Below are 16,639 nucleotides of genomic sequence, written 5' to 3' on the forward strand. Positions count from 1 at the left end.
TTACGGCTTCGACATTAGAAGGCCTGGGTTTACGCCTCACGGGCAGAAATACTCTAAGCCAAGTCCATTCCCCAGCTGGGCCTCAGACCTCCCATCCAGTCAGTAAGACTGTCATAGCCATGACATCAGGAGTTAAGAAAGTTAACGGAAAGGGCTGTGGAGAGAGCTCAGCTGGTAAAGCAACTGCCACACAAGCAGGGGACCTAGTTTGGACCTCTAAGATCTGTACCTGTAACCCCAGTGCCGAGGTAGAGAAGAGCAAATCTCTGGTGCTCATTGGCTGCCCATCCTCCCAGTGGGTGAGTTCCAGGGGTCGTGAGAGACTTGTATCTAAAAAAAAAAAGGAAAGTTGGAGAGCATCTGGGAAAGACACCTCAGACTGCCACATACAAGTGCGTACATACATACACACAAAATGATCACATGCAGTGACCCTAGGCCACTTTCTGGGATGGTGGGAAAGGGGCCTTTCTTGACCAGGCTGACTAAAACCACAGAGCCATCCCGCCCACCCCATATTGCTCCCTACCCCAACCCTGGGCACTTACCACCTTCTGACCCACTTCATACATTGCTTTCTTTGGCTTTCTCTGTCTCTAGCCATAAGCTACACGAGGGCAGAGCTTGGACTTCCCTTCATGACTGTAACCCAAGAGTCCTATATGGGCCTCTTCCAGTGCTGACTGTTTATGGTGTATTATAGCACAGGCATCTGGCATGTTCTAAGCTATGATGAAGAGCCACCATTGGGGACCACTGTGGCTGGCTTTCTCTTTATTCTCAGTGTAACTCCTAGAAGCTTGAGGACAAGGAGGTCCTGGCATACTGGACTGGGCCCGTGGAAGGTCCCACCCTTCCCAGATGGCATAAGTCCAGAGAACGGTGCTCCCCAGTCTGATACTCCTCAGTTAAGGTAGAAGGCTGGCAGGCGTGCAGTGTCCAGGGAGTAGCCCACTGCATCTGGCCAGACATGTAGCAACCTGCAAATGCTGTGGCCCTAGCAACCTGGGTGAGGCACAGGGTTGGCCCGCCCCAGGGGTCTGAGCTGAGAACTGACTTGTCTGAGCCTGCTCACCCCTAATCTGACCACTAAATCAGGGAACTGACTGAACCCCGACTTGTCCTAAGGGAGCTCAGAAGCACCTTGGCCTGAAAACCTGGTCTTGGACTTGGCCTAATAATGCTTATCCAACAAGGTGCTAAGCGCGAGGGCCTCTTGTGTATCTTAGAGGGTTTGTAACCACAGGCCACCATCTTCTAGGTCATGACAAAGATTGTACTGTTTCCCAAGGGTCCATGGTGTCAGATCCCCGTGAGGAGCTCTGGTAGAGGATAAGACACAGAGTCTGGGTCCTCATTCTGGAGCTTCTAATCTGATCCCAGGCGGAGGACATGAAACGTAGAGTTTCCAAAATTACAACTGGCAAGAGGCCTGGAAGGAAAAGTACAAAGGACTGTGGGTGCTTTTAATTGGACACTGAACTAGGCTGGGGTGTTTTCTGAAGAGATGGCATGGAAGCTACGCAGGAAGGATCGTGGGCGTTAACCAAATTGAGGAGCCGGGGTTGTGGTGGGTGGAGGGGAATGGTGCCTCAGAAAGAGGGAATGGTATGTGCAAAGGCCCAGTGGCAGGCAGGTCTGATGTGCAATGCAACTTTATTGAAATCCTGCAACAACACCCCAAGAGGAAACATCTCATCTTGTTGATGAGGAAACTGGGGTTCTAGAAGGTTAGCCAAGCACCTGGGATTCCACGGAGCACACTGAGCCTGTGGGGGTTTCCTGAAGACTCACCCTTGAGTCACCCTGGTCCAAACACCAAGCTCATTTACCTGTAGGAAACATGCAGAAAGAGTCAGTGTTAATGAGGTTTTCTGGGGAGGAAGCTCACCGGGAGAGGTAGAGAAGGGAGGGGAGGAGAAGGAAGGGAGAGGGGAAGTAGAGGAGAGGAGGGGAGGGGAAGGCAGAGGAGAGGAGGGAAGGGGAGTGGAGAAGAGAAGAGGGAAAGGGAGGGGAGAGGAGAAGAGAGGGGAGGAGAGGGGAGGAGAGGGAATGGGAGAAGAGGAGAGGAGAGGAGAGGAGAGGAGAGGAGAGGAGAGGAGAGGGGAGGAGAGGGGAGGAGAGGGGAGGAGAGGGAATGGGAGGAGAAGGGAGCAGGAGAGAGGAGAGGTATCCTGTCTCTTTGAAGGTAGTTCAGGCAACCTTTCCCTGACTCTCCTGGAAGTCAGCCCATCTGATACACCTCTCTTGAAATGAGTCACCATGGAACCCTGGCCAGATGTGCAGATAGGTAAATAAATAAGCCAACATGTGGCCTGGGCCCCTCCTCCTGGGGGAGAGAGCCCTGCAGAATCTGCAAACACAGGAAAAGAGCACCCGGGGACTCAGTGTCATCCAAGACCGTTGCTTCTCTTTGCGGCATTGACTAAAGACAAGTCCATGGTGGCTGAGGTCTGATGAGCAGACGGAGAGGAATTCATGGGGAAGGCTTAATCGAGGTTCAGTTCGCCTGCTTCACAGCCATTTGCAAGCCCAGCTGTGGCTGTCCCCCAGCGCACAGCCTCAGTTTGATTTCTCATGCTGGAGAAGCTATCAGCTCATTAGGAGGGACTGGGGTGACGCCCCCTATACTTCTCAACAGGAACAGGATGACTGTGGCTGGTGTCTCTAGTCAATGTGTGACACCCAGTCACCCACCTGTCCCTAGGTAGCCACACCTAGCTGGGTAAGTGTTAGGTAACTTGGCATGAACCACCCATCCGCATGGGTCATGCATGCAATTCCGCATTTGCCTCGGTGAGTCACTGTCCACAAGTGAGGACCTTGGGGTCCCAGTCTTGCCTGTTGTCTACCAGGGAGGCCGCACAGGAGCTCTCTGTGAGGGTATGTCCAACTAGCTTCAACAAGAAGCCTTCATTTGGGGGGAAAATCCTTTAAAAAAAAAAAAGATTGACTGAAACCTTTGAGCCCCAGAAGCAGCAAGCTAGTTACCTTGCCCAAGGTCACATGACTAGCAGGGCGGACCCAGGTCTGGAACAGGGTGCAGGAGAGCTCTAGAGCACCCTCCCGCCCTCATGCTACTACATGTGTGTTAGTGTATGAGTGGAAGCCCTCACCCTTCACTGGGGAAGGTCGGCCATCCACTTCCTGTTGTTCTAAATCCAGGAATATCCTCTGTCATCACAATGCTTTCCTTTTATATTCAAGTAAAATCGAAATTATATCTTTTCAACGTTGTTGTAATTCGCAATATTTATCATAGGCCCTTCAAACATCCTAAGGGGTTGATACTCACCCAGAGTCCCTCGGATCTGAGTCAGTTTCTGGAGACGTTGCTTTTTGAGGGTGAGCAAGTGTGGGGTGTCTGCTGCAGCCACATGACACCGCCTTCAACAGCGGAGCTTCCAGTACACATGCGTGTGGCAGCACACATGCGTGGTTCTAGTTCTTGGGAGGCTGAGGCAGGAGGATTGCCGATTCAAGACCAGCCTGTGCTACCTAGCCAGTCTGAGGCCAGCCTGGCTATATAGGAGCCTAGCTCAAAAATCAAAGTTTACATGGTAACACAGGCCTGTAATCCCTGCACTTGGGAGTTGAAGGTCTGCCTCCGCCCCATTGTGAGTTCAAGGCTCGCCTGGGCTATATGTAACCCTTTCTCAAACAAACCAATAAGTCAAATAAAATAACTTGCCAGGTGTACTGGTGTACATCTTCAGTCCCAACACTCAGGAAGCAGAGGCAGGTAGAGCTCTGTGAATTGCTGGTGAGCCTGGCCTAAAAGTTAGTTCTGGACTAACTGAAAAGGTACAGACTTTAAAAGCAAAACCTAAAGCTATACAATGACATGGGAATTCATCAATGGTATAGAGACTTAAATAGAAGAAGAAAAACATTCAATTGTATACTGAGTGTGGCGTCAAGTATACTTTTGAAAATCTGTAGGAGGTTGGGGATTTAGCTCAGTGGTAGAGCGCTTGCCTAGCAAGCGCAAGGCCCTGGGTTCGGCTCCCAGCTCCGGAAAAAAAAAAGAAAGAAAATTAAAAAAAAAAAAAAAGAAAATCTGTAGGAAGTACGTACCAAGTATTAACAATGGTTCTCTGGGTGCAGGCTATGGCAACTATATACCGTTAATTTTCAACCACAATAGTATAGGTGTCTGGAGAGGTCGCTCAGCAGTTAAGAGCACTGACTGCTCTTCCAGGGGACCAGAGTTTGACTTCCAGCAACCACATAAGGTAGCTAATAACCGGCTATCACACCAGCCTCAGGGGAATCCTGACTCTGGCTTCCCAGGAGAACTGTGCTCATATACTTATACCTACATTCGGATACAGATACGCATACATCTAATAGTAATAAAAAAATTAAATATTAAAAAACAATAGTATATACCTTTTCGATGAAAAGCAATCTAATTCTAGACGGTTACCACAGTCCTCTCCTCTCCTAGCTGGTTGCTCTGATGACTTACGTCATCGATTGTCAGAGAGTTATTTACTGTAAGAGCTACTGATGGGTCAATCAAATCATCACAATAAAGCCAGGCATAGATCTGGGGACAGAAAGACTTAGAAATCTTGTGGTTTATCTACCGTCGGCCAGCAAGCTGAGACTTGGATCTGAAGTCGGATGGTCCCACAGCAGAGGCTGCCCACAATGACAGCAAACGCCCCCTTTTAGAGTAAAGATGGCCTTTTGAGGAGTGGCTCCTGTGCGCTGTGCCCAGTAGTCAGAGGGACAGAGGAAGAGCCGTCTTGGACCAAGAGGACATGGGCTCTGCATGCTTTGCCAGGAGGACTGGTAAGGAACTGCATCCATGGGGAGAAAGGCTCCTACCCAGAGAAATGTGAACCCAAACCACAACGAGATGCCGGGACACATTAGTCAGAAGCTTAACAAAGACTGACAACACCAAATGTTGACAAGGCTGTGGAGCAACTGGAAAGCTCAGTCACGGTAGTGATAGGATGATACCTGGCGGTGGTATAATAAAATCATGCAACCACTTCGGGGAATGATTTATAAAAATGAAACAAATATACTTCTAACTCGTGACTCAGTCATTACACTACTAAATATTTGCCAGGGGGAAACGAAAACTTATTGTCATAAAGGCTTGTTTGCATAAGAGTGTTCATAACGCTATGTCATCGTAGCCCTAAACTGGAAACAGCCAGGGAAGGAGGGAGGACTGCAGGTGTGGGCCAGTGGTAGAGCATTTGCCTAGCATGTGCAAGGTCCTGGGTTTGATCACCAGCACACAGCGAGACACAGAAGGAGTATGTCTTTATTACAACACGGGCAAACTTCAGAAGCACTATGTTGTGTAGGAGAAGCTTTGAACAAGAGTGCACACTGTTTCATTCTCTCTGCATTGAGTCTCAGGACAGCTGAAGACTATCGATGAGGTAAGACATCAGAGCACCCGGCGGGGAGAGGAGGAGAACGTGGTGACCGTCTGGAGTTAGATTGCTCTTCGTCTTGAGAGAGTTTGAGCCATACAGGTGCACACAGTTACCAGAACTCGAAAAATATGGACTTACATTAGTGATTCCAACATATATAAGGTTTAAGTCAAAGGATGAGAATATGGAATGTTTGTTTGCAGCTTTTGTCCTTTTGATGCAGATTTGTATGCAACACTGTGCACACAGGCCTCAGGGGACATGGATGGAGTCTGCAGTGTCTTTAAGATGAGGGGAAATAGCCACACTGATAGTCAGGAGAGGGAAAGCTTTACAGGAAGAAAGTCAGATGCTGCTGTATACTCACATAGGGTGGTAAATCCATTGAAGAAGACAACTGCCAGCTCTAGAATACACCACATACATTACACTATACTACACTACACACACACACACACACACACACACACAGATGCATACACACATACCACACACATGTGCACCCTATATACATGTACACTACATACATGGTATATACACACATACTACATACAGATAAATTACACACAGAGAGACTACACACACACACACACACACACACATGCACGCACACATGCATACTGTGCACATGCCCACTATGCATACACACTACATACACACTACACACACACACTCAAATGCATACACATACTACACTTACACAGAATACATACACACACCATACACATGCACATGATACATGCACACTACGCATGCATTACACACAGACTATAGACACACACACATGCACGCACGTGCACACACACACACACACACACACACACACACACACACAGCCATAGTACCAGTTCAGTGGCCTTAAAAACATAGGGAGTAAAATGCTTTCAACACTATACGTTTGAAAGTCTGAGGCAAGAGAATTGGCTGGAGCACAGGCTAGCCCAGGTTACATCATGAGTTCTAGCCCAGCCCAGCTAAAAAGTGAGATACACGCTATTACACCAAAGAAGTTAGGCACAGAAGAGCACTGTGTGTACACGTTTAATGAAAGGACACAACAGCTAGTGGTCAGGATAGGGGCAGCTCCAAGGAGCACTAGATGTCGGGGTTTCTGGGAAATTCTGCTTCTAGACCTACACACGGGTAGTGTTCACTTTGAAAAAAATGCAAAGTGGACATGATTTTCCATTGCGTATGTTACCATTCACATGTAATAAAAGAGACTTGCAGGTTACTGAATCTTACTCCAGGCTGTTTGAGGTAGCAGTTCACCATGGATCCTGACCTTCATCCCTTCCCTCCTCTCCAGCACCCTTTCTCTCCCCTCAGTCAGGGTCGAGGCTACCAGGCTTCTGAAACATTCTCCCGGGTTCCTTAGGTGAAAGTCAAGGTTGTAGACTCTGGCTTGGAAATCAGAGAAATTTGGGTTCAAGTTTCTGATTTTGCTACTTACCAGCCATGTAATCTGAGACAAAAAGCCCCTATGGCACTGGACTTTTTCACCCACACCAAGCACAGCGTGGACACCTGCCTCTGATGGGGTGATGCCGTGTTCCCATAAATCTGTGCCCACAGAGTACTTGGCCTGGAGCCCTCCATGCAGCTGATGCCTTCAGTGCAATGAAGTATTCTCAATACTACCTTCTCCCCTGTGTCAGCTGGCAGGAAAGGCATTGGCACCCTCTGGTTAACTGTGGGCTGCTCAGTTGACCTTCACCTAACCTCTGACTTTCTGAGCCTCAGCTTTCTCGTCTACATAGTAGAATTACCATTCCTGCCTGTCAGGGCTGCTGTGGTACCAGAGAGAACATAGACTCTGTCAGCCTGAAGACCCTCCTCTTTTAGAAGTTTCCAAAGTCTGCTAAAAGGGATGTTTAGCTTCAGATGAAGCCATGGTGTCATGCTGTGGATGGGTCCAGAACTCTGAGGTGTCTCACAGCCTTTGTCACTCATCCCTGGAGACAGGCAAAGGAGCCCAGACCTCGCAGCTTAACATCAGTTCCCGTTAAGTGGATGGTCACCCCTGATGGGTTACATGATCCACCACTGATACCTGTCAAAAGCCAGATTTGACATTACAGGGTAAACTGAGGCAGACAGCGAAAGGGGGTATGGCAATGGAGATTGGGGTCATGATAAAAGCAGCTGTCTGTGTACCCCACTCTCAGCAACAAGAGATTCAAGATTCACAGAATCAGCACTACTGACAGAATAAAACCTAATTATCTAGGGCTGGCAAGAATGCCCAGTGAGAAACTCTGAGCTCTTTTAACTCCTAAGTGTGCACACATGTAGACAGACAGGTATACATTTGGTGGATGGGGCAGAGCCCCAACAGTCACACTTTATTTCTTCTCTCTGGCAATTTATACCTTCTTTGACAAAGGCTCTTTATTAAATTACCTCATAGATAAAATGTTACACAAAGAGGGAGTTACAAAAGGATGTCAATTGTTCGAAACAGTGTTTCATTCCGTAAGCTCATTATAAGTTCACAGTAACAGTTTCACATGGCCTTGCTTTATCACGGTGCATACCTGTGGCTTCATCCTTAGACCTGACCTAGGATGAATGTTTTTCCTTAATCACAAATCTGTCCCAAGCCTATTTCTCTTAGTGTAATTATGAAAGCTCATTGTATTCCTTATTATGCGGCCTTTATTTAACATTCTATGAGGGACGGACACATTCTATTCTTGATTCTAACTTTATTACATCTTCTGGCAAAACAACCAAAACCATCTCCTTAAATTTTCTTTCTGAAATTATTTGAATCAAATCAGGAATTCTATAAAGTCATTAATTCATTTAAACAGCATCAATTCATGAAAGTTTATCTTTATGTTGATTTATAGAAAATCTGCCCAATAGCATGAGCTGATGCCCAAGAATCATTAGGCTACATAATGGCAGGTATAGCATATCAGCAGTGAGAAGCAATCCTGGGATGAAATCTCTGGGACCTTGCCTCTCCAGAGTGCACCATCACGGCCATGCAAAATGCTAGGCCATCTCCTGGAAAGTCACTCGATTGACACAGCCTTTCCTAGATGGCTTCTGTCACCTACCCCCACAAAATTTCTATTATGTCACAAATACTGTTTCAGATGCCAGCAGGACCAGAGCTTTCTGAGGTCTGGACTGGAATCCAAGAGCTTTGTGCCCAGAGCTAAAAATAGGCCTCAGGTCTCCAGAGGAGCTGGCCAGTCCAGTCATTAAGATGGACTCCTGTTGGGACGTCCCAGTCGGTAGAGCATGGGACTCTTAATCTCAGGGTTGTGGGTCCGAGCCCCACGTTGGGCGCCGACAGACTCCCTTCTGATTGGCAAGGACAATTCTCTTTTCCTTGCTCACCCTGACAGGACCCTGGGCAGCTTTCCTGGGGCAGCCAGTCAGTCATTCTAGTGAGGAGTCTGTGCCTGTCATCAGTCCTCAAATGGAAACCCTTGACTCCAGTCTGGCACCCCTCATGTAGGCAATCAGGCCAACTCATGCCAAGAGCAAAAACCAAGTAGTCTCTTGTTATGTGTGCACTGGGGGCAGGGGGAGGTCAGTAACCAAGGGGTATTGCTTGGGACCATGCCAGAGAACAGGCATATTTTCCCACCATATATTATCCTCAATCCCTTTCTCTGATGGAGAGACCAAGGGTCAGAGACTTTTTTTTTTCCTTTTTTTCGGAGCTGGGGACCAAACCCAGGGCCTTGTGCTTGCTAGGCAAGCGCTCTACCACTGAGCTAAATCCCCAACCCCCGGGTCAGAGACTCTTAGCTACTTGTCACAGCACAGGGCAGGAACCCGCGCAGGTGACCCCTCCACTCCCTTTCTTTCTTTCACCCAGTCACCACAGGTTGACACCTGCATTTATCAAACAAGCATGGCAGACATGCGCAGTGAAAGCTGACCATCATGGCCTTTAAACCCCCAGAACTACCTGTGTGTTGATATCACACTCATTCCTTATGGAAGAGGGAACTGAATACCTTTGGCGGCTGCAGTTGGTTGGCCCCCTGTGATGGTTAGTATTGTCAACTACACCGGATCTAGAATTGGCAAGGCCATGAGCCTCGGGCACACCTGTGAGAGATTATCTGGGTTATGTGAACTGAGTCGGGAAGACTCATCCCAAATGTAGGTCACACCTGCACGGGCCAGGCCCTGGACTGGATTAAAGGGGGAGGGTTAGGGCCTTGGACTGGATTAAAGGGGGAGGGTTAGGGCCTTGGACTGGATTAAAGGGGGAGGGTTAGGGCCTTGGACTGGATTAAAGGGGGAGGGTTAGGGCCTTGGACTGATTAAAGGGGGAGGGTTAGGACCCTGGACTGGATTAAATGGGGAGGGTTAGGACCCTGGACTGGATTAAATGGGGAGGATTAAGGCCCTGGACTGGATTAAATGGGGAGGGTTAGGACCCTGGACTGGATTAAATGGGGAGGATTAAGGCCCTGGACTGGATTTAAGAGGGAGGGTTAGGGCCTTGGACGGAATTAAAGGGGGAGGGTTAGGGCCCTGGACTGGATTAAAGGGGGAGGGTTAGGGCCCTGGACTGGATTAAATGGGGAGGGTTAGGGGCATTGAGACAATTTAGTAGTGAGGGTACCTGCTGCTAAACTTGACAGCCCGGGTCCAATCCCCCAGAACCTACATGATGGGAAAGAACTGGTTCCAACAAGTTCTCTGAACTTTCCATACACATGCTGTGACATGTGAGTATACAGACAACACACACACACACACACACACACAGAGGCATGCCTGTATGCATATCACATACACATACCCCACCCCCTTACACACTCTGACTAACAAGTTTATATACCACAAACACCCCATATATGCATATACACCCCACCCCCACACCCCCACACAAATATAAATTGTTTTAAGAAAGGAGGAAGCTATAAGTGTCAGCATTCATCTCTCCTTTTTGATGGGAGATGACATGAAATGCAGCCAATTGCCTCAGGTGTGGGACACCACACCCTCCCCCACCATGATGAACCCTGAGCTGTCACCTGTAAGTCCTTTTATCTGGTATTTTGTCCCAGCACCTTTGGGACTCACCCCCCGAAAAGGGGCTGATTTTTTTTCCATTTCTTTCTCTTTTCTATTTTTAATCTGAGACAAGGCTTCCCACTGTAAACCAGGTTGGTCTGGAGTTTGCTGTTTAGCCTAGGCTGGCCTTGAACTCACAGAAATCCTCCTGCCTCCACCTCCCACTTGTTGTGATTTCAGGGGCGATCCCTGCCTGAGCTGAGCATAAGCCACCAAGCCCTGTGGGGTGCATCTTTGTCTTTCTCAGTAGAGGCAGACTTTGGGACAGCGCCTTCATACTAAAACCTCGTTCACCCTCCACAACCCCTAAGACGCCAGTGTAAATCTTCCCATTCTCAACAGGCTCGGGGTCACTCAGCTTCCTGTCAAACCCTGGACACTGGTCTCAGTGTCCCACCCTGGCATGGGAGGCACCAGTTGCTTTGAGTCCAGACTCTATTGAAAATCAGAGCTACCTGGTCTGGCTGAAGCAGTGAAATATCAAGGGAAGTGTCTGTGAGTCGAAATGAGGGTGTAACTGGCCCAGATTCCTCGTTCTTTGGGGCTGTACCACAGGGTATCTGAGCCAGCTTGCCTGGGATCAGATCCCAGCTTTTGCACTGATTAGCTGTGTGACTTCAGGCAAGGAGCCCGGCTTCTTTCTCTGTGCACATTCATCCTTCAAAGGGCAGTGGTTGACGAGGACGGCCTATCAGCACCCGTCTCTGGGTAAGCAGGATTATACCAGCAAGGATTATACGTGCAAGGTGTGCAAGGTGCCTAGAGCAGACGCTGGCTCTGCATACATTACCGAAGTACCTGCGATTCCATGCCAGCCAGCGTTGGGCAATGTCTCTAAGGCGCCTTTAGCTTGGCTGCAAGCACACATATCTTTGCTGAGTTGCGATCCGATGCTATAGCCTGGCTTTTATAGATGGTGGGTATGACAAGCAGCTACCTGAGGACGTGTCATTGTCGCCGGAGAGGCTGAGGATACTGTTCGCCATGTTACACAATACTCCTTATCTCTGGATTCCCTGTGCCCTACTCCTGGAGCTGACATCAGAAAGATCGTGTCTCCCTGACCGCATATATACTCTGGGACCTACTCAAGTCCCCGTGACCATCAGGGACTTGGAAAGGGAACAAAGTGAACACTAGCCCAAGTCCCCTAAGCCTTCTCTTCCCTCGTTGATGGCTTTCTTCATTTAAAACAGTCATTTTAAGCTAGTATGGAATACATGCTTTCAATCCCAGGGTCAGGAAGCCGAGGCAGAAGGAGGATGTGTTCAAGGCCAGCCTGGGCTACACAGTGACAACCTGTCTTTTTTTTTTTTTTTTTTTTTTTGGTTCTTTTTTCCTGAGCTGGGGACCGAACCCAGGGCCTTGCGCTTCCTAGGTAAGCGCTCTACCACTGAGCTAAATCCCCAGCCCCGACAACCTGTCTTTAAAAACAAAACAAGGGGTTGGGGATTTAGCTCAGTGGTAGAGCGCTTGCCTAGCAAGCGCAAGGCCCTGGGTTCGGTCCCCAGCTCTGAAAAAAAGAAAAAAGAAAAAAAACAAAACAAAACACCTTTAAAACTATACATTCAAACCTCACCTTTTTAAATGGAGAGAGTTTCCCAGGGGAAGGGATAGGGAAAGGGTGATGGATGGGTAACTCTTACAGTCAGACAGCAACAGGAAATTCTGGGGTGCTATTGCATAGAGAGAGGCTCTAGATAAGGATAACATAGTGTACATTTCATAAAGCTAAAAGACTTTGGGAGTTTCGCCATCAAGAGACGGTAGCTTCTGGGAGGAGGTGTCTAACCTGATGTAGTCTTTATCCGATGTAATGATGTTTGCACATCGGAACAGGACACAAGACCTCGTTCATATGTGTAAAGTTGTCTTTTGAGTTACTCTTTTAAAAAGAAAAATCGCTGCCTAACCTGGTGCCTTAGACTTACAATACTAGTTCTTCAGGAGGCTGAGGTCGTGTGTCCAAGGCCAGCCAAAGCTACTGAGTGAGTTCAAGACCAGCCTGGACAGTTTAGTATGCCCCTACCTCAATGCAAGGAGGAAAAGGAGGCCAGGATAGAGCTCAGGGGTAGACAGCTTGCATAGATAGCACTTACAAGCTGTGTTCAAGCCCCAATATTACCAGCAAATAGAGAATAAGCTGTCATGTCGCATGGATTTGTTTTTATGTTAAAACACGTGTATCTTGATTGCTTTTTAAAAAATTAAACATTTTATTTACCTCTGTAGATTTTTGGGTATGTATCTCTGTGTGCGTTTTTGTGAGTACATGTATATACATATGCTTTTTAAAAAACTAACATTTAGTGTGTGTCCACTTAGGACCTCTCAGGCTTGGCAGCAAGTGCCTTTCACCACTGAGCCGTCTTGCTGACTCACACATACTTTTGTTAGAGTGAGTGCTGAGTCGGGAGCTAGGAACCTCATACCTGACCAGCTGACAAGCTCCATCATGCGTATCCTTTGGGAAATAAAATTTCAGAAAAGGGGAATTATGTCGTTTTGCTTGTCGTAAAATTGCAATTACAAAATGTGCAATTTTTTTTTTTAGCAAAAGCCATTTGTGCAAGATAATGGGCTTTGATTACATTTCCATGCTGATATAAAGTACTTTTGATCTATGACACAGCTGGTTTCTTTTTAAAGTAAGTTTTATTTTAGAGAGAAATGTGCATCCGAGTGCAGGTGGTCAAGAGACCAGAAGAGGGCGCCAGATCCCCGGTTGCTGGAATTACATGCTCTTGTGACCTGCCCAACATGGGTGCTGGGAACTGAACCCTGGTCCTCTGCTAGAGCAATAAGTGCTCTTAACCTCTAAGACACCTCTCCATCCTTAACAAAACAACTTGTGTTGTTATGGCACCATTTTGAAACTCACCTCTTCCCGCAGGTGCTGAAAACCTTATAATGGTAATAATAGTAACTTCATTTATTCAGCAAAATTCTGTGGTATGCTCAGAGGTTTTTTAGTTTTTTTTCCTATGCACCAAGAACGAATATGTGAACAAAATAAACTCCTCTTAAAGGAGCCATCAAGCCCCGTAAATCACTACAAATGACCATTTCCCAACTGCAGAGAAAGTAATGCACTGGGCTGAGGTCACAGGAGAAAGTGTGGTTGTGAAGCCTTCTCTGAAGTGTTGGTTCTGAGACATGAATATTGAGACTGGAATGGCTTTGGCTGGATCCGGGCAGAAATAATAGCAAGTGCAAAGGCCCCGAGGTTGCAGGAAAAGTTTAAGGACGGCTGTAGGCTGAAATTTTTAAAACCCGCTTTAATATGTGTACTTAAATGCTTCAACCTCCCTTCTAGCCCACCACCCACCAGAGGTCGTGGAAAGGAAAGGTTAATAGACCAAGTAGGATGTGCACCTGCTTAGAAATGGCTCTCTGGGGAGAATGCAATCTGCGTTGTCAGGATATCAGCAGTTCAGTTCCCAGGAACCAGCAGCAGTAGTTCCATTCATTTGCGAGCAACCATTTACCAACCAGCAATGACAGCTCAGTCCAAGAGAAACCTTTTAGGCTCTGTCAATCGATCCACCTCTGCAAAGGCACCAAGAAGCTACGGAAATACCATAAAGTTTTTTGGTGCATTTCTTTCTACGAAGTCAGGACAAACAACGGTCAGTAAAGAAAGGCAAACCAGTAGCAGCATCAGCAAATACCAGCGTCAGCAAATACCAGCGTCAGCAAAGCCCAACAAAGATTGGCCAGGTGAACCACTACTACACATCGTCATCCACTGTCTGTTGGGTTGTACATCGAACACGGTGATGCTGCCAGAGCCTGGCTGGGGGTCAGGCTCTGCAGCTGTTAGAGGTGGTTGGGTTTTGTTTTAAGTGTCGTTTTCTGGCTTTCCCTTTAGGAAGAGTCCCAGTGCGAGCTGAGTGGAGAGGAAGTGGATGAGGGAAGGAACAAAAGAAAGGGACAGCGGCAAGAACCTAGGTGGCCAGCAGGAGGACTGCCATAGACCCACATGGATTCAGACTTGGGTTTGAAGTGAGATGTACCAGAACTGAGGTGCTGGCCTGACATCCCAGCCGCTCAGGAGGCTGAGGTAGGAGGAGCATGAGTTCAGTGTCTGCCTGGGTTACAGAGTCAGCTCAAGGCTGGGCTGAGCAATCATTTCTCAAACTATGAGAAGGGCTGGGCACAGCTCGTTGGTAAAGCTGCCTCTTAGCATGTGCAGGACTCCGGGTTAGGGCCTCAGCATAAAAAGGAAGGAGCAAACACAGCCGGCTGCACTGAAAAGTAAGAGGCAGGGCTCACCGTCAGCTCTGAGGCTTTTCATAAAATCGACAGTCAGGGGCCATCCAGACCGCTCAGCGTATAAAGTCACTGGCCTCCAAAACTGGCATCTGGCTGCAAGATGAGAGACTTCCATAAGTTGTCCTGTGACTTCCACATGTGTGCTATGTGGTATGTATGTGTGCATACACTCATATACATACATACTTACTCAGATGCACACACATATACATGATACATGTACACGTATGCACACGCATTCATACACATATATTCACACACATATACACACATATGCACACATGCACACACATGTATACATACATACATATACACAGGCACACATATACACACATACATTATGCACATACAAACACACAGATGCACACACACACACACACACTAGATAAGTAAGTCAAAAGCGAAGGTCATTACCTTCTGATTTCCTAATAACACTCAGTGCTGACCTAAGTCATTTGCAAGTCCCCAATTCCCCAAAGCAATGCTTTGCTCTATGTTGTCGAACCTGCCAGAAGGGCTTGCCAAAGCCGCTGGGATTTGAATTCAGGTCCCCAACCCCAACCCCACACTCAGGCTTGGAACCACGGCTCATAAATCCTTTCTAGCTGTAGCCAGCAGAAGCCCAGTTTCACTAGTTGCTAATTGCTGTAATGATCGTTGATAACTCTAATACTCTCAGCCCCTACTTGCTGAGTGCTTCCTACAGGCTGGGTCTCCTACAAATGCCATCAAGGTGTGTATGGGTGGGGTCCACTCCCACTGTCTTCCCTCCCTGGGTCTCCGCCCTTCCTCCTGGGTTGTCTACCTGGAGCCCAGATGGTGTCAGCCCTGCCTGGTGGGTAAGTGTGGCAGGCCTTTGCTGCGTGCTCATTACGAGCAGTGGCTTTTGACCCATTTCCTGGGTCAAATCCATCCTCAAGTCCTCGCCCTCTTGTCAGAATTTGACAGCAAAATTTGACCAAGGCCTGCCTCAGGGTGGGGCAGTGGGTGCTGGAGAGGGAACAGGGTGTGAAAAGGCTTAAGTGTGAATTGGTCTTTGGTCTCTGCTCCCTGGAGACGGAGAAGTCTGTTTCGTTGGCATGGTTATCTGTTGCTGCCAGGATCCAATGTCCTGTCCACTTGTGATGATCCCCAAGGCTTGGTGTCACAGGCTATGTCCACCTCTCTTTCTCAGTTACAAGCCAACTCTAACTCCAGTGACAGGAACCAAGACTATTAGAGAGAAAAGTTTGATATGCAGAAACCTAACATGGATTCTTCCATTTCTGCTTTCAATGAACCCATCTATCATCCATCTTCCGTCCATCCTTCTATCTGTGTTCCTCCATCCTTCCCTGTGTCCAACTATCATTTCATGTCTACCTACCCTACCCTTCCATACATGCATCATTCTATCATCTATCTATATCTATCTATCTATCTATCTATCTATCTATCTATCTATCTATCTATCCATCTATCTATCTATGTATCTATCCATCCACTCATCCATCCATCCATCCATATATCTTTATCTATCTATCTATCTATCCATCTATCTATCCATCCATCCATCCATCCATATATCTTTATCTATCTATGTATCTATCTATGTATCTATGTATCTATGTATCTATCTATCTATCTATCTATGTATCTATGTATCTATGTATCTATGTATCTATCTATCTATCTATCTATCTATGTATCTATCTATCCACCAGTGAACCCATCTATCAGTCCATTCATTCACCCACCCACCCACTAGTGTATCTACCCACCTATCCATCCATTCACTCAATCACCCATGCACCCATCCATTTACCCTCTGGTGCATCCACTTTCCTACCCACCTGCCCTACCAACCACACATCCATTCATCCACCCACCGCTGATGACTCCATTTCTCTGCCCAGCCAGCCAGC

This window comes from Rattus norvegicus, chromosome 5 (genome assembly GCF_021556685.1).
Source record: "Rattus norvegicus strain SHRSP/BbbUtx chromosome 5, alternate assembly SHRSP_T2T, whole genome shotgun sequence".
Classification (NCBI taxonomy): domain Eukaryota; kingdom Metazoa; phylum Chordata; class Mammalia; order Rodentia; family Muridae; genus Rattus; species Rattus norvegicus.